General features: G+C 43.9%; 1 protein-coding gene across 27 annotated transcripts in view; it reads left to right on the forward strand.

Annotated features, from left to right (window-relative positions):
* Window positions 1-19,656, forward strand: part of TENM3 (teneurin transmembrane protein 3) — a 2,371,016-nt gene that overhangs the window by 1,716,140 nt on the left and 635,220 nt on the right. The window lies entirely within an intron of this gene.

The raw sequence follows: 19,656 nt of genomic DNA on the forward strand, positions 1-19,656 counted from the left end.
GGAAGCCAAGAAGTATTTTTGGAGGGAGGTGAGCGCAGCAAAAATCACTGCCCCTTCCCCTCCACCCCACTTCCCATAGGCTTGTCTTACATACCTGTAGGAGAGCTCTGTGGCAACTTCCCTGTGAAGGTACAGCTATTTCTTCAGCTTCCTAATGCTGAGGAACATAAGGATAATTAATGTTGCAATTTGAGAACGTTTCTTTCAGACTTGTCAAGTATCTTATGGCAGACCAAGAGATCTTGTAGCACCGTGCAAAACACCCTCAACTTCCCCTGAGGGAATGGTGCAAGATATAGAACTCTTCCACACTTTGTCCTTTTCTTTGCATAAAGGTGATATCATCTTGTTAATATACTACGTCTTTGTAATCTATCTGTCTACCTTCTCCTGAACTCTAAAAATAGCAGAAAAAGTACTGTGTAAACACTGGAAGAGAGGCTCGGGGGAAGGTAACTGTGTGTTTGGGGGATTTGCAATGTTTTGCTGGGGAGATAGTCCACCAAATGTCTTCCTTGGAACCACATGTAGTAAAATAGCATTGCTTCCCTGCCTCTCTTAAGAGGAGCCGCCATTATACCAATCCCCACTCGCATTCTAGCCCTATCTGCATGATTGCCAGTTAACCTACTACACAGTAAGGAAAGGGGCAGCTTAAGCTGAGCTAGCTTAAGCCGAGAAGGATCAAGAATCAATACAAGTATACAGAGGTGAACAGCCAGTACAATTACTATCTGAAAACACAAGTGAATGACAGTGCAGGATTTTTGTATGTTTAAAACAAGCTGCTACAAGGCCTTATTTTAGGCCACATTTCAGAACACATACCTACCAGTTGGTGGGCACATCCTTACATAGTGACACTGGGACTGGAGGAAAAGGCTGCAGTGGCCTGAGGTAGGAATGCAGTTGAATCTGCAGGCAGAGGCAAGGATCGTGAGGCGATCCTAAAGTAGGGGGTCAAGGGAAGATTGGGCAAAGTTCAGCATGAAAGGGAATTTCCCCCAACTTTTAATAGTATTTAAGTGGTTTTAATGAGTTCTGTGATAATATTTTAAATGGTTTTAATTTCTATTGTGAACTGTCCTGAACTGTTTTAGGATGGGTAGTATATAAATAATCAATTTGAGGTTGACATGCATCCACTTCCTAAGTATAGCCTATCTTTAGAGCAGGACTGCTCAACTTCGGCCCTTCTGCAGATGTTGGCCTACAATTCCCATAATCCCTGACTATTGGCCACTGTGGATAAGGATTATAGGGGTTGTAGTTCAAAAACAGCTGGGGGGGCCTAAGTTGAGCAGGCTTGCTTTAGAGCTTGGAGACCTCCAGGCTGACCCACATTTCCTCATAATTCACAGTGACAAAATTGCTCCTTCACTGGATGTTTCCTTCTCAGCATTCCATAGGGAACAGATTGCATTGGTCCTGATATTCTTTCCTCCACTGAGTCATGTTCTCCATTTGCTTGATGTCTACAAAGTCTCTCCTTCTGTGGTCACTGGACTGTGGTCACTGGAATGCATGTCTTTATCTGCCGCTATGGCCCCCTTAAGACAGTGCAGGTCTCATAATGATGCCTTTTAAGGTGGATCTCCTTAGTGGTCAAATTTAGGTACCAACTGGCTCATTGTCCTGTTCCTGAAATTCAGGCCACTACACAAAGGCTATGGTGTACCTGGAGACTTTGGCTGAGATGTTACATTTCCTGAACTCTGTCAAGGAAAGTACGGTGAGGGCAGCGCCCGGGGGTGGTGGCAGCAAGAGGCACCTTTAAGGATTAATAAGCAGGTGCTTACCAGTGTTTAGGCAGCACCTGCAAGCTGCTGCACTCCACCTGTGATCTCATGTGGGGTGGCGGTGCTCTTTCCAGCATGTGGCGGGGCACCAGCGTGGCCCTGGTCTCTGCACATGCATGGAGCCTCTGCACGCGTGCGCGCACACATACAGAGTCTAGGGTCATGCTGCTATCCTGCCGGATGCTGGGTGGAGTGCCGCTGCAGGATTGTGGGTGGTGCATGGCATCTGTGGAGGATTGTGGGTGGAGCAGAGCACCTTCCAGGTGCTGCCTAAACGCTGGCAAGCACCTGCTTATTAATCCTTAAAGGGTGCCTCCTCCCCGCCACCCGGTGCTGCCCTCACTGGCCACTACTGCAAGCAGCCATATTGTCTCAACCATCTCTTTTTGTGTGCCTCTTTGCTTTTGTTATTTGTTTCCATGCTGATGTTGCAGTTGTTGGCAAGGCTATTCTTGTCCTTGATCAAGTGTTGATGCTGTACTTTCCTTCCAGGTGTGTTACTCTACCCCTGTTAACTGAATCAAGAGATACCTTTTGAAGAGATGGTTTCCTTCATATTTAGTATGATGAGAGCAGCTGGCCCTATTCAACCCCAGTATAGTCTTCTGCAGTGTTATCTCTAATTTTTTCCAACTGTGTGAAGAATGGGTTTTCTTCTGGGTGGGACTATCAAGGTAGTTTGTGCACACATGCATTCAGTATGGGGCCTTCCTGATTCAACCTGAGTGGGATCTAAAATTAACTGAGTGGACATCAAAAAACTTGTGAACGCAGGCGTGTGTGCACCCCTTAGAGGGAACACAGATCTTCTGCTAGTGACTGTTTCTGCTAGTCACCTTTTTTGATTGTCTGAGGGCAGGAAACCTTCTCCTCTCCTCCTTTGGGGCCTCCAAATCCTTTGTAGTCTGTCCTGGGTGGTGTGGTTGCATTAAAAATGTGTTTAAAATACTGTGTGTGTGTTTGTGGGGGGTGGGGGTGGGCAGGCTCCAAAGGCCTTTAGGCCCAGGTTCCAAAATTACCTAGTTACACCTCTGCCATAGAGGCATGGCTTGTCCAAACTGAGGCACTGAGCTCGAGGAAATTCTCAATGGGACTCTCAGCAAGCATGGTTCCCATAGGTGTGACTGCACAGTTGTCCACTCAAAGAACATCAGTTACAGATAAGCAACTTGTTCCTCCTCTTTAGCATTTGAAGCAACTAAGTAAAATAGAATGGCAATGCAAAAATTTCTTTGGAATGACGTTGAGTGTTTGAACAGAAGCGGTTTACATCTTCCTTACAATAGTCCATTGTGCACTGTATCATGAATCTGCTCAAAGGCATGGAGTTTCACACAGCCTTCAGCTTTGCAGAACATAAGGTCAGAGTTTGAGTGAGGACCACAAATAGCAAAAATATGTTCATTCTCACTGAGGCATCCCAGGGCTCTTAAACTACTACACTCTAGTTCATGTTTTGTTTAGTAATCTCAAAAGATAATAACTGACAAGCACTTTTATCATTACTTTTTTAGAATAGTCTTTCAGTTTAGTACTCTTACAAGGTAGCATGACACCAGTTGGTTATATATCTTCTCCTTCCATTCAGAACAAATAGAAGGAACATAATGATAGAAGCTGAGTTTAAGGTAATCCTTTTCCCCCCATAGAAATGTGTGCTTTTCAAATTAAATTGATTCACTGAGTGAATCTTGACCTCCTGTTGCTCCGCATTCCTTAATTATGTGTGCTTGAACAATACAGATGGAAATATGCTAGATACAATATTATTGTATGTAATACCCAGGCTAATGTCTAGGTTAGATTATTGCAGTGCACTGTACATGGGGCTACCTATGAATACTTAAGAATAATCAGTTGGCCTAGAATACAGCTGCTGGGCTGTTGACTGGTACAAATGCCTGGAGGGTCAGGGAGGGGGCGTTGCAGTCATCTATCGAGAGTTATTTCCCATTTCCAGGTGCCCAGTAATGCAATCTCGGAATTTTGAGTGTTTGTCCTTGAGGGCGGGCCTCCGAGATAGGCTGGGGATCCTGCTGGTGTACTGATCACCCCGCTGCACTTCAGTCTCCCTACCTGAGCTGGTGGGTGTGGTCTTGGAGGTGGCCTTGGGTTCCTCCAAACTTATTGTCTTGGGATTTCAGTGTCCATGCTAAGGCCCCTCTAGTAGGTGCAGCTCAGGATTTCATGATCTCCATGGCAACCATGGGCCTGTCTCAGCTGGTAGCAGGCCATACCCACATGGCAGGACATACTCTGGATCTGGTTTTTGCCGACCAGGGCAATAAATGATCTGGAGGTGGGGGGGGGGTTGCATAACTCCATTGTCATGGACAGATCATAATCTGGTGGACTTTAGTTCGACTGCTCGGTCTGCCCTCTGCAGGGGTGGTGGACCGATTAGAATGGTCTGCCCCTGGAGGCTTATGGATCTGCTTGGTTTTCAGTCGGCCCTCGGGGAGTTTCCAGTGTCCAGAGCTGGTGACCCTGTTGAGGTCCTGGTGAATCTCTAGAATGGAGAGACAGCCCGGGCTGTCGACATGGTTGCTCCTAAATGCCCTCTCCGGCTAGGTGGAGCCCATTTGGCTCCTTGGTTTTCCTCAGAGTTTAGGGCGATAAACAACTCGGGCGATGGCTGGAACAATGCTGGAGGAAGAGTCATGATGAATCCGACCAAACACAGGCTAGAGCCCATTTTGGAGACAACTCCGTGGTGGTGGCGGCAGCAAGAAATGCTTTTTCTCCACCACCATTGCATCTGCTCAGTGCAGACCAGCAGAGCTATTTCGTGTAGCAAAGACATTGCTGCACACATCCCCCCAGGTAATGGGGGAGGAAAAATCTACAGCCTGTTGTGATCAGTTTGCATGTTACTTTGCAGATAAGGTTGCTCTCATCCATGCTGATTTGGACTCCAGAGTTTTGGCAGTTCCAACCGACGTGCCTCTGGTACCATCTGGTCCTATTGTGTTGGATTATTTTCAGTTGGTGCAGCTTGAGGATGTGGACAAGATCCTGGGCAGTGTGCGGGCAACATTGTGTGCTCTTGACCCTTGCTCTTCATGGATAATAAAAGCTGCCAAGGGGGGTACAGGCAGATGGTTGGAGGTGATTATTAGTGCTTCATTAAGGGGGGGGCAGGATGCTATCATGCCTCAAGGAGGCGACGGTAAGACCATTATTTATTTATTTATTTAGATTTATATGTCACTCTACTTGCATAGGACTCTAAAATACATCTAAAAAAAGCCCTCCCTTGATCCCCCCAACCAGGACAACTATAGACTTGTCTCTAATCTTCCTTTTTTGGGCAAGGTGATAGAGCGTGTGGTGGCGTCCCAGCTGCAGAGGGTCTTGGATGATGCAAATTATCTGGACCCTTCTCAATCTGGCTTCTGCTCCAGATATGGAACTGAAACTGCTTTGGTCACTCTAGTGGATGACCTTTGCCAGGAATTGTACAGGGGGAGTTGGTTCTGCAGGAACTCTCGGCGGCGTTCGATACCATAGACCATAGTATCCTTCTGGACTGCCTCTTGAGCATGGGAAATGGAAATACTGCATTGGAGTGGCTCTGGTCCTTTCTTGGGGGGAGGGTCCAGAAGGTGGTGCTGGGGGACTATTGCTCGACTCCGTGGCCATTGGTCTGTGGAGTCCCACAGTGTTCAGTTTTGTCCCCCATGCTGTTTAATATCTACATGAAAACGCTGGGAGAGGTCATACAGGGATTTGGACTGAGTTGTCAGCAATATGCAGCTGACACTCAGCTCTATCTCTCCTTGTCACCTGATCCTAGGGAGGCAGTGGATGTCCTGAGTCGGGGGCTGGAGGGTTAGATGTAGGCTAATAAACTGAGGAGATGAGGAGATTTGGTATGAGGAGATGAGGAGATTTTACCAGTTCTGGATGTGGTTTCTCTCCCCTTGAAGGAGCAGGTATGCAGCTTGGGGGTATTACTGGACCTGACTCTGCTTTTGGTGGAGGCAGTGGCCAGGGGTGCCTTTGCACGGCTATGGCTAGTGTGCCCCTTTCTCGAGAAGGCAGATCTGGCCACGGTTACCCATGCCTTAGTCATGTCACGGCTGGATTACTGTAACACACTCTACGTGGGGCTTCCCTTCAAGAATATCTGGAAACTGCAGTTAGTGCAAAATGCAGCAGCTAGGGTTTTATCCGGAGCTGCCCGGTGGGATCACATCACACCCATTTTGAAAGAGCTTCACCGGCTACCAGTTTGTTTCCAAGTCCAATTCAAGGTGCTGGTTTTGAGCTTTAAAGCCCTTAATGGTTTGTGCCCGGGATACCTGAGGGACCGCCTGCTCCCAAGGGTTGCTGCCCGCTTGACAAGGTCATCTGAGGGGGCTCTGCTCTGGGTGCCGACAATGAAGGAGGCTCGGTAGTTGTGCATGTGGAATAGGTCCTTCTCTGTTGCTGCTCCCAGACTCTGGAATGCTCTCTGGTAGTTATTCGCTCCTTGGTCTCCATCACAGTTTTTAGAGAGCATGTTAAATCTTGGCTTTTTACCCAGGCTTTTATATGATTATCTCTACTGTTGCTTCTTTGTATTTTGTACAGCTTTTATGCTTGTATTTTTTTAAAATCAGATTTGTTTTATATTTTAGCTTAATATTTTAATTGTGTCATTTTTATAATCTTGTTTTTAATTTTTGTGTGAACCGCCTTGGGATGGTTTTAATGAAAGGCGGAATATACATTTAACAATAAATAAATAATAATTAAAAAATGGGAGGACTATCTCACCAGTATGTAAAAAGAGCTTCAGAGGCTTATTATCAGTCTGTGTTGGGGCACAATTCAAAATGCTGCATTTAACTTGTATAGTTCCAAGTAGCCTGGTACCAAGGTATCTGAAGATTCATGTTATTATTATTATTATTTTTATATAACACGTATTTTTTTTACATGTTATATGTTAACATGCCTGACTATTAAGACATGGTAAAAATTCACCTCTGGATGCCCCTGACTTTCTAGATGAGGCAGGAGGCTACCAGGGAGAGGTCCAGGAGAGCATTTGTGGACACCTTCCAATTCAGTCATCTGGCACTTACTTTGGTTTTCAGGCACTGAATAAAAACCTTGGGGTTTTTGGCTTTTAATTATCTGCTCTTGGCACTCCTATATTCCAGTTATGTCAGTGCCCTGGTTATGACATTCTAACATCAGTGTAATGGAAGACAGCTCCCTTGGGAGTAGGGAGGCATGTATAACAAACATACAGGCAAGGTTTAAAGTCCCCTGGGGAGAACCATCTATCTGCAAGAAAGCTTTTTTTTTTTTTCCAAGGGAAGAAACTAGGACAAGCCAGAAGGAGGGCTTCAGTTGTACTCAGGCAGAGGCGAATGCTGGCAGTTCATTAGACAGAGATAGGACAGGAACTAGACAAACCAGTTCTTAGCTGTGTGAGGGAGAATGGTATAACTAAGGCCAAACTTAACTTTTTCATGACTGACCTGCAATATTCATGGGGAAGTAAAAGAGTGTTCTCTCTAATTTTCTTCATCTCCGTGCAGAATGGATTTTGTTCTGGCTTCAGTATCCATGCAGTGTGTGCACACATGCATTCAGAGTGGGACCTTTCTGATTCAACCTGAGTGGGATCTAAAATTAACTGAGCAGATATTTTTTTTAAAAGTGAGTACGCATGCACACCTTAGAGGGGAACACTGAAGGGTTTTTTAAAAATAAAATAAAATAAACAAACCATTTATATTCTGCTTTCCTCCCAAGGAGTCCAGAGTGGTGTACATAGTTAAGTTTCTTTTCACAACAACCTGGTGATGTAGGTTAGGCTGAGAGAGAAGTGACTGGCCTAGAGTCACCCAGCAAGTATCATGGCTGAATGGGGATTTGAACTTGGGTCTCCCCGGTCCTAGTCCAGCACTCTAGCCACTACACCACGCTGGCTCATACGTAATATTTATATATTGCCTGATATATGAATCTCTAGGTGGTGTACATAATTCAAAATACAATATAAAAACAGAATAAAAAACAAAACGATTTCACAGAATAAAACAAATCGTCTAAAATTAGTTTTAATTAAAAGCCTGAGAAGATAGGTTTTTTTAATAGGTGGCAGGATTCATGACAAAGGAGGTACCCTGAATCCAATCTATTCATGGCTTTATAGGTAATAACCAACAGTTCGCATTTTGCTTGGAAACATATTGGCAGCCACTCTAATTTAGAGAGACAGAGAGAGAGAGAGCACGCACGCGCACGCTTATGGATGACCAAGTTGAGGACTACGTCCGGAGCCGTGCAGATGCCTGGAAGCATTGTCTGGGGAGGGAGCAGCAGCAAGGGAGGCTGGCGAGACCCGGGATCTGCAAAAAGGACTTGGGGAACAAACAGAGGCAGAGGAAGTATGGAAGGATTCAGAGGCAAGAAAATGGGGAAGGGAAGGAAACTTGAAGAAAGGCAGCAAGAGAAGGTACGAGGTGGTGGCCGGGGTGGAAAGGCAAACAGAGGGCGGCTGGCATATTGCGGGGGGCGGGGGGGGGGGGGAGAAAGAAAGACTGCAGAAGCAGGAACGAGGGAGCGGCTGGGACGGGATGTGAGTAACGGCAGGCAGGAATCAGCCGGCAAACTCGGCGTGGCTGGGGCCAGTTATCTGCTTTGCAAGCGGCAGGAAATGTGTGAATGGCAGAAATAGCGTGTCTGGCTGTCAAACGGGCCCATTTGTTCTGTGCAGGACAGGTACTGCTAATGGGACTGCTGGCGGCTAAGCTAACAGAAGGAACGAATGAAGATGATGTTGGAGATGGCTACGGTAAATCTATTGAATTATAGCAGTGGGTGATCATCTGAGAGGGCCGTATGAGGGCCATTAAAACCGTTGGAACTGTGAGGGCATGCTGTTAACCTTCTTCCCGCCATTGTTCCTAGCCTGCCTCCCCCACAGCCAGTCTGTCACACCTCAAAGAAAAAAACCAACAAATACCACAAAAAACCACCACACCCGGTCACTCCTTCAAAAAGCTGTGGGGGGGGGGACACACAGAGCAAGCGAGAGAGCTGTGGGGGGGGGACAGAGCGAGCGAGAGAGTTGTGGAGGGGAACAGAGTGAGCGAGAGAGCTGGAGGGACAGAGAGAGCTGTGGGGGGGGAACAGCGAGAGACAGAGCTGTGGGGGGGAACAGCGAGCGAGAGAGAGCTGAGTGGGGGGTACAGAGCGAGAGAGAGCTGAGTGGGGGGGACAGGGCGAGTGAGAGAGAGCTGAGTGGGGGGACAGGGCGAGCGAGCGAGAGCTGAGTGGGGGGACAGAGCGAGCGAGAGCTGAGTGGGGGGGACAGGGCGAGCGAGCGAGAGCTGAGTGGGGGGGACAGGGCGAGCGAGCGAGAGCTGAGTGGGGGGGACAGGGCGAGCGAGCGAGAGCTGGGTGGGGGGGACAGGGCGAGCGAGCGAGAGCTGAGTGGGGGGGACAGGGCGAGCGAGCGAGAGCTGGGTGGGGGGGACAGGGCGAGCGAGCGAGAGCTGAGTGGGGGGGACAGGGCGAGCGAGCGAGAGCTGAGTGGGGGGGACAGGGCGAGCGAGCGAGAGCTGAGTGGGGGGGACAGGGCGAGCGAGCGAGAGCTGAGTGGGAGGGGGACAGGGCGAGCGAGCGAGAGCTGAGTGGGAGGGGGACAGGGCGAGCGAGCGAGAGCTGAGTGGGAGGGGGACAGGGCGAGCAAGAGAGAAGAGAAGAGAAGAGAAGAGAGGGGAACACAGTTCAATGTACGGCTACAAAGGGAGGACCAGCCAAAAGAATTCTCCCAACTAAACCCCCATAAGTAAGTAAATTACCGCACAGTCTTCTTGACTACCCATCCAAAAAACAAAACACAACAAAACAAAGGTGCCCAGTCAACCCATCAAAAAAACGGATTGTATGGGCCAGCATTGCCTACAATGCTGGGAACTGAGGGCGCAACTACCTCCCCTTTAAAAAAAACAAAAAAAAAAACCACACCCCAAACCAGAGGATTGTGAGGGCCAGCCACTGGCAGTTCCCCCCTCAAGCTTTGAACAGATCTCCCCCCCCCCAAAAAAAACCATGAGATAGAAACCGGGACAGCTTCACACAGCAACCCTGCCAAGCAGCAGAGACCCACAGATCCCTGTCATCCCACCCCCAAAAAACCCCTTTGTGGCCCAGCATTGACGGCAAAACTAAAACTGGGGACTGTGTAGTCCAGCTGCTGGCAGTCCCCCCACCAAAAACACACACACAGAGTCTTCTTTACCACCCATCCAAGCGAGACACATTGGAAACTCAAGAAACAACTGCACAACCAACCAAATTCTCGCAACAAAACTCCAGAAAGTAAGTAAACTACCGCACAGATGCTCTGTGCGGGTTCAGCTAGTTCTTTTAAAATTGGTGTTATATGGGCCCTCAGGTTATCCTAGAGATCAGTTTGGCTGCTGCATTCTGTACCAGTTGTAGTTTCCAGACGACATACAAAGGCAGCCAAAGAAGCTATTCCCACAATCGGTAGAAAGCAGGAGCCCAGCCCACTTTCTACCGATCGTGGGAATCACAGGGCTTGTGGGTGTGCCCGGTGGTTCCCAGGCGGCTAGCCCGCCTAATTCACCCTCCCCTTAAATGAGTTTAATGGAGCATGTACTCTGTTAACCTCATTTTATTGCTCGTGTTCCGCCACACTCCATTTTGGGGGAGTGGAAACCCATCCAGAACAGGAAGATCTAAACCATCTTTCTGGTCTCCCTCCCGCCACCCAGTCAGTACCTCTATCTTATTTGGATTTAATCTCAGTTTGCTATCCTTAATCCAGCCCACTACTATCTCCAGGCAGCCATTTAGGGAAGTTATGCCATTTCCTGATTATTAATTTATTTTAAAAAGTGTATATTTCATACCTTCACTATAGCATGGGGTGGCTGATTCAAAATCAACCATAAGAACATACAAAATGATTTTTAAAAACCTATACACAATTTTTAAAAAACTGGTAAACAATAGATAAAAATTGTGGAGGAAGAGAGAAAACACTATGCAATTTAACCCATGAAGCAAAAGGTTTGCCTGAACCAAACTTTCTTTGCCAGCCATCTAAAATGGGAGGCAGGGAGCCAACTCAACCATCCTAGGTAAAACATTCTAAAGGGAGATGGCAACAACAGAGAAGACCCTATCCAGCATGGCTGGAGAATGAATCTCAGTTGGAGGTCGCATGGGCAGGAAGTCTTCTTTGTCCACTCTTATGGGTCCAGATTCATGTGGGAGGTGGTGACCTGGCATAAGCGGCTTTAATTAGCTGCAGCTGGAATTGCATGAATTGAATTGCATCTGGCAATGAACTGGGAGCCAATGCAGCTTACACAGAATCCTCTCAAGGTGCTTACTGATGCATTTTTGACCAGTTGTGGTTTCTGAAGGATCTTCAAGGGCTGTCTCATGTAGAGTGGTTTATAGTAATCTAATTGGGATCTAACAAGGGAATAGCTCACTCTAGCCATGTCTGACTGGTCCAGGAATGGGTACAGCTGACACACCATCTGAAGATGGGCAAAAGGAACAGCAGGCATCTGGACATTCAATGCTTGGTCAAGGAGGATTCCCAAGCTGTAAACTTCATAACTTCAAACGGAGGTAAATTTAATCAAGTATAGGCAAATACACCATCTCTGAAGCAGCAGTGCTCCTGAGTAGAAGACCCGCTGGTGGTCTGGATTTAATTTCATCTTGTAGGCCCACATCCAACTGTTCACAGGCTCCAGACACTGGTTCCGCACCATCATTGCATCTCCAGCAGGATATAGAATAGATATATAAAGGTCATCCCCAACACTTCTGAAACTCAATTCTGAGCCCAGCTCCTAGCTGAGGTTAAGGGTTCGAGTGCACCCTTAACCCAGCTGCCGGGTTTGTGTGTCTGCACACAGCCCAAGGAACAGATGTTTAGTCACATTATCCTTAAGGCAATTCGGAACAGACTACAACACAGCACACATGCATATAATGTACTCAGAATCCAAAAATCTCTGTTGCTTTGGTCATTGGAAGAGGTCAGAATATTTCCCTTCTATTCTGCAGTTCCAGTGTCTGACAATTGGAATATAGTGTACAAGAGGATTCTAATTACCTTATCCAATAAGATACCTGAATGGAATTTGAATCACATTAATGTCAAAGAGCAAAACTCTGTTGATTTTAATGGATCAACATCATAGGCATAGGGAAAGATCCATGGGGCTGTGATAAACATGCATGGTGCTCTAGCCTGGCAAAAGCTGCTTCATTCTCTTCAATCATGGGAAGCACATTATATGTAAACAATGAGAGCTGCTAAATCAGAGTGATAGTCTTCAGTGGGGTGCATGAAAGTGAAATGACAGGGTAAGACCCTTGTTAGCTTCCAGTGATCACTCATAACAGTAACAAAGGGCATATAGGGAGGAAATGTTTTCAAGGTACAATGCTTGTTATCCTTAATGAGCTTAGGCGTAGAGGGAGATGCTTTAGACTTCTTTTTTTAAAATACAGAAGATTTCATTTGATGGTAAAGTGACATATTGAAACAATTGAAAAGGAAGAAAATATTTTGGCTCAACAAAAATTAATTAGAAGAAAAGTGGTAAGGGAACAAAAACTTAGTTGCTTAAGAATACTCTAACAGCTGTAAAATGAGAACTTGCTAGCACATTTGTTAATATAATTATATAAAAGACAGTTTTATATTTCCCTGTACTAGTAATAAAAAGAGGTTTTGTCAAGCAGTAACAATTTATTCCTTATGGAAGCTTCTCTATTATTGTCTGATGGGCATTTTGCATCCATAAAATGAAACGGATTAAAGAAAATTAAACAGTATTTTTAACACTTTGACAGTATGTGGTATGTTAACAAAAATCTTTATCTAAAGGGGTTGCAAGAAGAAGATACTTAGTTTATATTCCAATACTTAACTAGATTCTGTTTTCTAAGAATACAGTTTATTTGGCAGGGTTTTTAGTTCAAATCAATAGTACATGGCTGCCCAATGCAGAAATCAGTTAAGTGCAAATGCTTGGAAGTAAATATTTATTTATATCCGACCTTTAAGATATAATTTCATTTTATTTGTGCTGTACTACTCTTTCTAGAACAATTCAGCAATTATTATTATTATTATTATTATTATTATTATTATTATTACATTTATATCCCACTCTTCCTCCAAGGAGCCCAGAGCGGTGTACTACATACTTGAGTTTCTCTTTCACAACAACCCTGTGAAGTAGGTTAGGCTGAGAGAGAAGTGATTGGCCCAGAGTCACCCAGCAAGTATCATGGCTGAATGGGGATTTGAACTTGGGTCTCCCCAGTCCTAGTCCAGCACTCTAACCACTACACCATGCTGGTTCTCTGTATATTGAAAAAGTTGGATGTTACACATTCCTGTGTAACTTCACTTAACATTTGGCAGTTACTTTAACTGCCTTGATCAAATTATTATTTGTGACTTGTACCGGTCTACACTTTTCTTACTAGGAAGCATTTTTATCTACGCAATATCTATGAATTATTTTATTTAGGCTGCAGTCGAACTAGTTGCGGGTGCTTTGTATGTTCACTGACCAGGAACACTGTCAGATCTGGCATGCCTTTCACACACATGGATGAAAAGGGGAAGCAAAGATCATGCAGCTAGTGTGTCTGCATGTGGTTCCCATATCATATATTAATTATCTCATATGCTTGCATATGTACATACGTATATGCATACAAATTGCACACCCAAGCCCAATAATGACAAGACAATTGGATGAACTAGAGCCACTTTTATTAATTAATACTATAATAACCTGCAATAAGGAAACAGTTAGAGTCCTTCTGTGGGTGAGCCGCATAAGGAGGACTGCCCAAAGCAGGGCGGAAGACCGGATGTTAAACCTGCAAGGGCTGTTCCTCGGCTTGCCTACTTGCCTTAAATGGTCCTCCAGTCAGACACTGATCAAGACAACCTACACCAACCCGCACTCACTGGCAAAGTGACCAAACGTTGAAGAATGACAATCCTACAAATAACTTCAATGAAAAGTAAGTGAAAAAAGGCCACACTAGAGCCAATAAGGTGTGACCCAAAAAAATCCTACTTGGCCCCAAAAGGCGACTAGACAACCCTCACTGAATTGAGATGGGAGGGAAGGGTGCTTTGCCCAGAGCAACTGAGGGAGGATGGAATGGGAACTGGCTGCTTATGCAGCCGCTCCGCTGCACCCATTGGACGGCCTGAGACACATGCTGCAGGAGCCAAGATGGCGGCCCCTGTGTCTGCCTCAAGGGCCAGAAGCACAACCCCGCCCCCCGTACAAGCCATTTACGGCAACAGAGAGCGGCATAATCCACAGCACTCACCAAGCATCCATGGTCAATAATTGTGTCAACTGGTTCTTTCTTGGCAGTACACAGGAACTAATGTGTGTTCAATACTTCGCTCTGCACATTGGAAAGGAAGATTCTGACAGTATTTGATCATGTTCAGATGATAGGCAGTGAAATAGATGATAGTTGACTGGCATACCAACTGTAATGGAACTTCATATACAAGTATGATATACACACCATAGTTTGGTTATACAGTAACTGAAATCTAAAATGTAATTTAAATGTACTACTGTTAATGGTATTTGGTGAATACCGTATATTCAATATGGAGTATTAAATACCCAATTTGTTATTTTGAGTAATGAATACTCAGAGTATTTAATATTGAATAGATATTACAATAATAAAATTAATATGACCTAATCACAATTCTATTTACTTATTTATTGTTTTTACATTTTATTTCCTGCTATTTCTCCAAGGAGCCCAGAGCGATGTACTACATACTTCTGTTTCTCCTCACAACAACCCTGTGAAGTAGGTTAGGCTGAGAGAGAAGTGACTGGCCCAGAGTTGCCCAGCAAGTATCATGGCTGAATGGGGATTTGAACTCTGGTCTCCTCGGTCCTATTCAGCACTCTAACCACTATACCACGCTGGCTCTTTATTGCTTCCCCCCCACTTTATATGTTAAAATACTTATATCCAGCCTTACTTATATATAAGTACTTATATCCAGCCATCCCAGATAGGGGTCATCAAGGTATACAACAAGCGTAATAAAACATAACTGACCCAAAAAATCACTAGGAGATTTACTTGGGAAACTACTGTCAGTAGGCCCATACGTAGTATAAAGTGAGGCTTCTCGTTTCCTTGAAGAAAAATGCTCCAAACATATGTGGCAATCTGCTGTTACATGCATGGAAGCAGGGGCGAAGGGAGGCCAGCGGCGGCCTGGGTCCAGCCCGCTGCCGTGGTCCCCTAGTCCCGCCACCTGCATCTCACGGTAGATGCTAAGCCATGCCCCCTGTGCCTGCTGTCAGATGTAGAGGGCATAGCTTTGCTTGCAAACGAGGCTGCGTGGCCCCATTTGCAGGCAAAATCCCCGGCCAATGCTGTGTTTGCAGCGCAACTTTTTCTGCTTAAAAAGGAATGCAGCACTGATTTTTCACAATTTGTGAGCACAATCCCGTTTGCGAGCCCAGCCCTGTTTGTGACCACAATCTCCCTTTTAGGCAGGGAGAGCTGCTTTGGCCGTGCTGTGAATGTGGCACTGGTTGGGGATTTTGCCTGCAAACATGGCAAACATTTGCAAACAAAGCTCCACTCCCTGCATCTGGCATCAGACACAGGGGGTGTGGCTGGGGCACCAAGCACAGCCCCTGATTGGCAGAAGCATGGGTTCTTTGAACCCATTCACTCAGTGGTAACTCCACCCCTGCATGGAAGAGAAAGGAAAAGATAAGCCTCTCTGGTCATATTTGAGCTGCTAGATCCTGGTCAAGGCCTACAAAAACAACTTTCATATATTTATTTCTGGAAAAGGCTATATCAGCATGAATGAGTACAATATCTTCCAAGATGAGCTATAAAACACTTGCTGGAATCTACCAAGCAGTGCTGGTAAGCAATTTCTCTTCATTTCAGTGGGCTTGAATGGAGGTTAAGCAGCTGTAGAGTGGAGGTTAAGCAAGCAGCAGTCTTTAATGGATTGCACCTACTTCAACAGCAGCATGTTTTGTTTAGTAAGGAAAGTCTTTCTACATTTTGGTTTAAGTACCTTTTATAGTCTCTCTTGATATTTTTGCATTAGGAGAGGCTTGCTGTTTTATGATATATATTTGTAAAGAACTTTGAAAGGCCATAATCTTGAATGTCCCGATGAGCAGGTACAGAGCTCCTGCAAAAGCAAATAGAAATGAGATATAAAATGTATATGTTTTTATCTGTCTTTGGGAGAAATATACAGTAATAACCTAGCTGAATAATACATTAGACAAATAATTACTGTGAAGAGGGCCAACAATATTGACCAAATTCAACTAGGGAGCCAAGAACTTCCATTCATGTATTCTGAATTGGTCAGAGGACTGTGTGTGCAAAGGTTGTTTCTGATCCAGTGCTCCCTATCCACTAGATAGCTGCTTGGAAGGATTTTAGCTTTAAAAAAAAAAAAAATTTAAAGGGGTTTTTTGTTTATGCAGCCCTGGTTGCTTCCTGTACCCTCTATTGGATCATAGTTTTTAAATGAAATGTATTTGATGTATTGCCCTCAACTGTTGTAGATGGTAGATAAGGCAGGATTCCTTCCTCGAACTCTATTATCCATGTAATGCACAGGCCATAGAGGATGTGAGTCACATATTGTAATTTGCAAAAGACTTTAATTTTACCTTTAATTAAGGATATACTAGGCAGAGAAGATGAAGTATATATTTCATTTCTCCTGTTGGATCATCAAGCTAATGTTACCTACAATGTGTCTAAATTTTGCATAATATCAGTGAATATTTGGCAACAGTTAATGACTAATGTAGTTGAATAATCTACTATGTAATTATATATTCATAAAAATAGATTGTTGCTACTCTGTTACTCTGTGACAGGTGTGGTATTGTGTTGCTTCATGTTTTTGTACTGGTCAAAGACTGTGATAAAGTGTATCTGTCATCTATCTGTCTATCTATCATCAGTTTTTAATGTATGTCAAATATGAGCCATTTTCTTATTAAGCAATGTGTCTGGTGTGTGTCTGGCTAAACACACATATACCTGCTTGCTCAATTCCTGGAGCACTATGTGATTATGTGTTGTGGTTGTAAAGGAAATATATTTAGCGTCTCACTATACAAGCCAGTGAATATCAAATGATATTCATAATAGCAAAAGCAGTAATATATTTTGATTCAGAACCCTTTGATAGATTATATTTGCTGTGTTCACAGCTAGGGTTCCTACCTCATTTCACAGGGGAAAATCCCTACACTTCAGTGGTTGTTTCAGTGTATACACTTGGTTATAAAGGGACTTTCAGAGATACTGTACTATCAGCTGCACATGAACAGCTTGTGGTTTGAAGAGGAACCAGGGATAAAAGTATTCTATCTCCCGTATCCAATTTTACCCAATGGAATATAGAATTAAAGCAATCTCATTCTGTTTTAAGAATTTCATTTTTTCTTTTGGAACATTGAACCATATGTTTAAGATTTTATCTTAGAAAACAGGTAAAAGATGTAATGCATCACAGCATAGTATTTTCATTTATATTATATTTGAGAATGCTGTGATTTCCCACTCTCTGGGAAAATATAACTTTAATTTAGTAAGGTGTGAGAAGAGGTCTGCCATTTTTTGAAATACGAAATAGAACTGTTGTAGATTATAGATAAAGTATGCAGTATACATGATTGCAATATACTTCCCATATGTAAAATACAGGACTCTGAATTTACATGATACATGAGCTTTTATATATAAAAGGATGCTTGAAATTGGTTAAATATAAGGGGAAAAAATATGAAATCTCTTTTGTCAATAGGCATGTGAACAAAGGTGATCCAGTTGATATCGTATATTTAGACTTCCAAAAAACTTTTGACAAAGTTCCCCACCAAAGGTTTTTTGCATAAACTTAGCAGTCATGGGATAAGAGGACAGCTTTATGAGTGGATTTGTAACTGACTGAAGGACAGGAAACAGAGGGTAGGTTTTAATGGACAGTTCTGTAAACGGAGAGAAGTGGGTTCCCCCAAGGATCTGTATTGGGAGTAGTGCTTTTAAATTAATTTGTACATGATCTAGATTTTGGGTAAGTAGCGAGGTGGCCAAATTTGCAGATGACACCAAACTATTTAGGGTAGAGAAATCCAAAAGAGATTGCAAGGAGCTCCAAAACCATCTCTCCAAACTGGGAGAGTTGGCACAAAATGGCAGATACGGTTTATTGATAGCAAGTGTAAAATGTTGCATATTGGGGCAAAAAACCCAACTTCACATTAATGCTGATAGGGTCCGAACAGAAGAGAGATCTTGGAGTTGTGGTGGACAGCTCATTGAAAGTGTCAACATAATGTGTGCCAGCAGTGGAGAAAGGCCAATTCCATGCTTGAAATCATTAGGAAGGTGATTTGAAATAAAATTGCTAATCTTATACAAATCTATGGTGCAGCCATATTTGGAGTACTATATACAGAACTGGTCACCATACCTCAAAAAGGTATGAATTGGAGAAGGGGTAGAAGAGGGCAACCAAGATGATCAGGGGCCTAGAGCACCTTCCTTACAAGGTAAGGCTACAACACCTGGGGCTTTTTAGTTTAGAAAAAAGACTGAGACATGGTAGAGGCCTATAAACTTGTGCATGGTGTGGAAAGAGTGGACAGAGATAATTTTTTTCTCCCTTTCGAATAACACTAGAACCAGGGTGATTGCCAAGAAATTGAGGACTGGCAAAAAGAAGTACTCTTTCACACAACACATAATTAACTATGGAATTTTCTGCCACAAGATGTGTTGACAATCACCAGCCTGGATGGCTTTAAGGGCTTAGATAAATTCATGGAGGACAAGTCTATCAATGGCTACTAGTCTGAGCACTATAGGCCATCTCCTGCCTAAGAGGCAATATGCCTCTAAATACCAGTTGCAGTGGAGTAACAGTAAGGAGGGGGCATGCCCTCAGCTCTTTCCTGTGGGTTTCTCAGGGACATCTGGTGGACCAATGTGTGAAACAGGATGCTAGACCAGATAGTCCTTGGGCCTATTCAGAAAGGCTTTCTTGTGTTCTTATGTAGAACTGTACTTAAGTGTGTTCTGAAACTGATAGGCATAGAATATGGCAGGACGATAATAATGTGAGTAACTATCATTAAACAGTTCGTTAAATAATTTATTCAGATTGACTAGTGTTGCTTAACTTTGACATCACCTATTATGTGTTGAAGTAAATTAAAGCTGGAAAACCTTTGTCCGAGTTATAATACTCAAACTGACATTCAATTTCCCCAGACAATAGGTACAAGTCTGCAAGCCACTCTAATTCTTTCCAGTCTTTACATTTATTGATTCTTTTGTAGACTTGTTTCATCCAATCTATTACAAATGGCATCAGTTAAAAGTGTGAAGTTTATCACATCTGACCTGAGGCACATGAAAAACAATAGATTTAGCATATGTTCCACCAATCTCAGGCTTGTTTTTTTTAATCACAGCAAAAATTTTGTCTAGGGGTTTTAAACCACTTTGCAGAGTTGTCTTTATTAAAAAAGGACTGACATGTTAATTTTTGGCCTGACCTTTAATCCTCTATGTAAGAAAACCCCAACAAAACTATTTCTGATGTGAACTTAATTCAGTTAGTATTTGTTACCCTACACTCTAAATGTTTTATCACTTTAGTTGGCTTCTATGCTGCAGTTTACTTTGATTCAAAGCTTATTTTGCCATGTCTTTGAAACACTATTTTGCATATTTAAATGAAAAGCTTTACCCACAGTGTTTGTGAGCGTGAATGAAA

Source organism: Hemicordylus capensis, chromosome 5, assembly GCF_027244095.1.
Source record: "Hemicordylus capensis ecotype Gifberg chromosome 5, rHemCap1.1.pri, whole genome shotgun sequence".
In the NCBI taxonomy this organism is placed as follows: Eukaryota; Metazoa; Chordata; class Lepidosauria; order Squamata; family Cordylidae; genus Hemicordylus; species Hemicordylus capensis.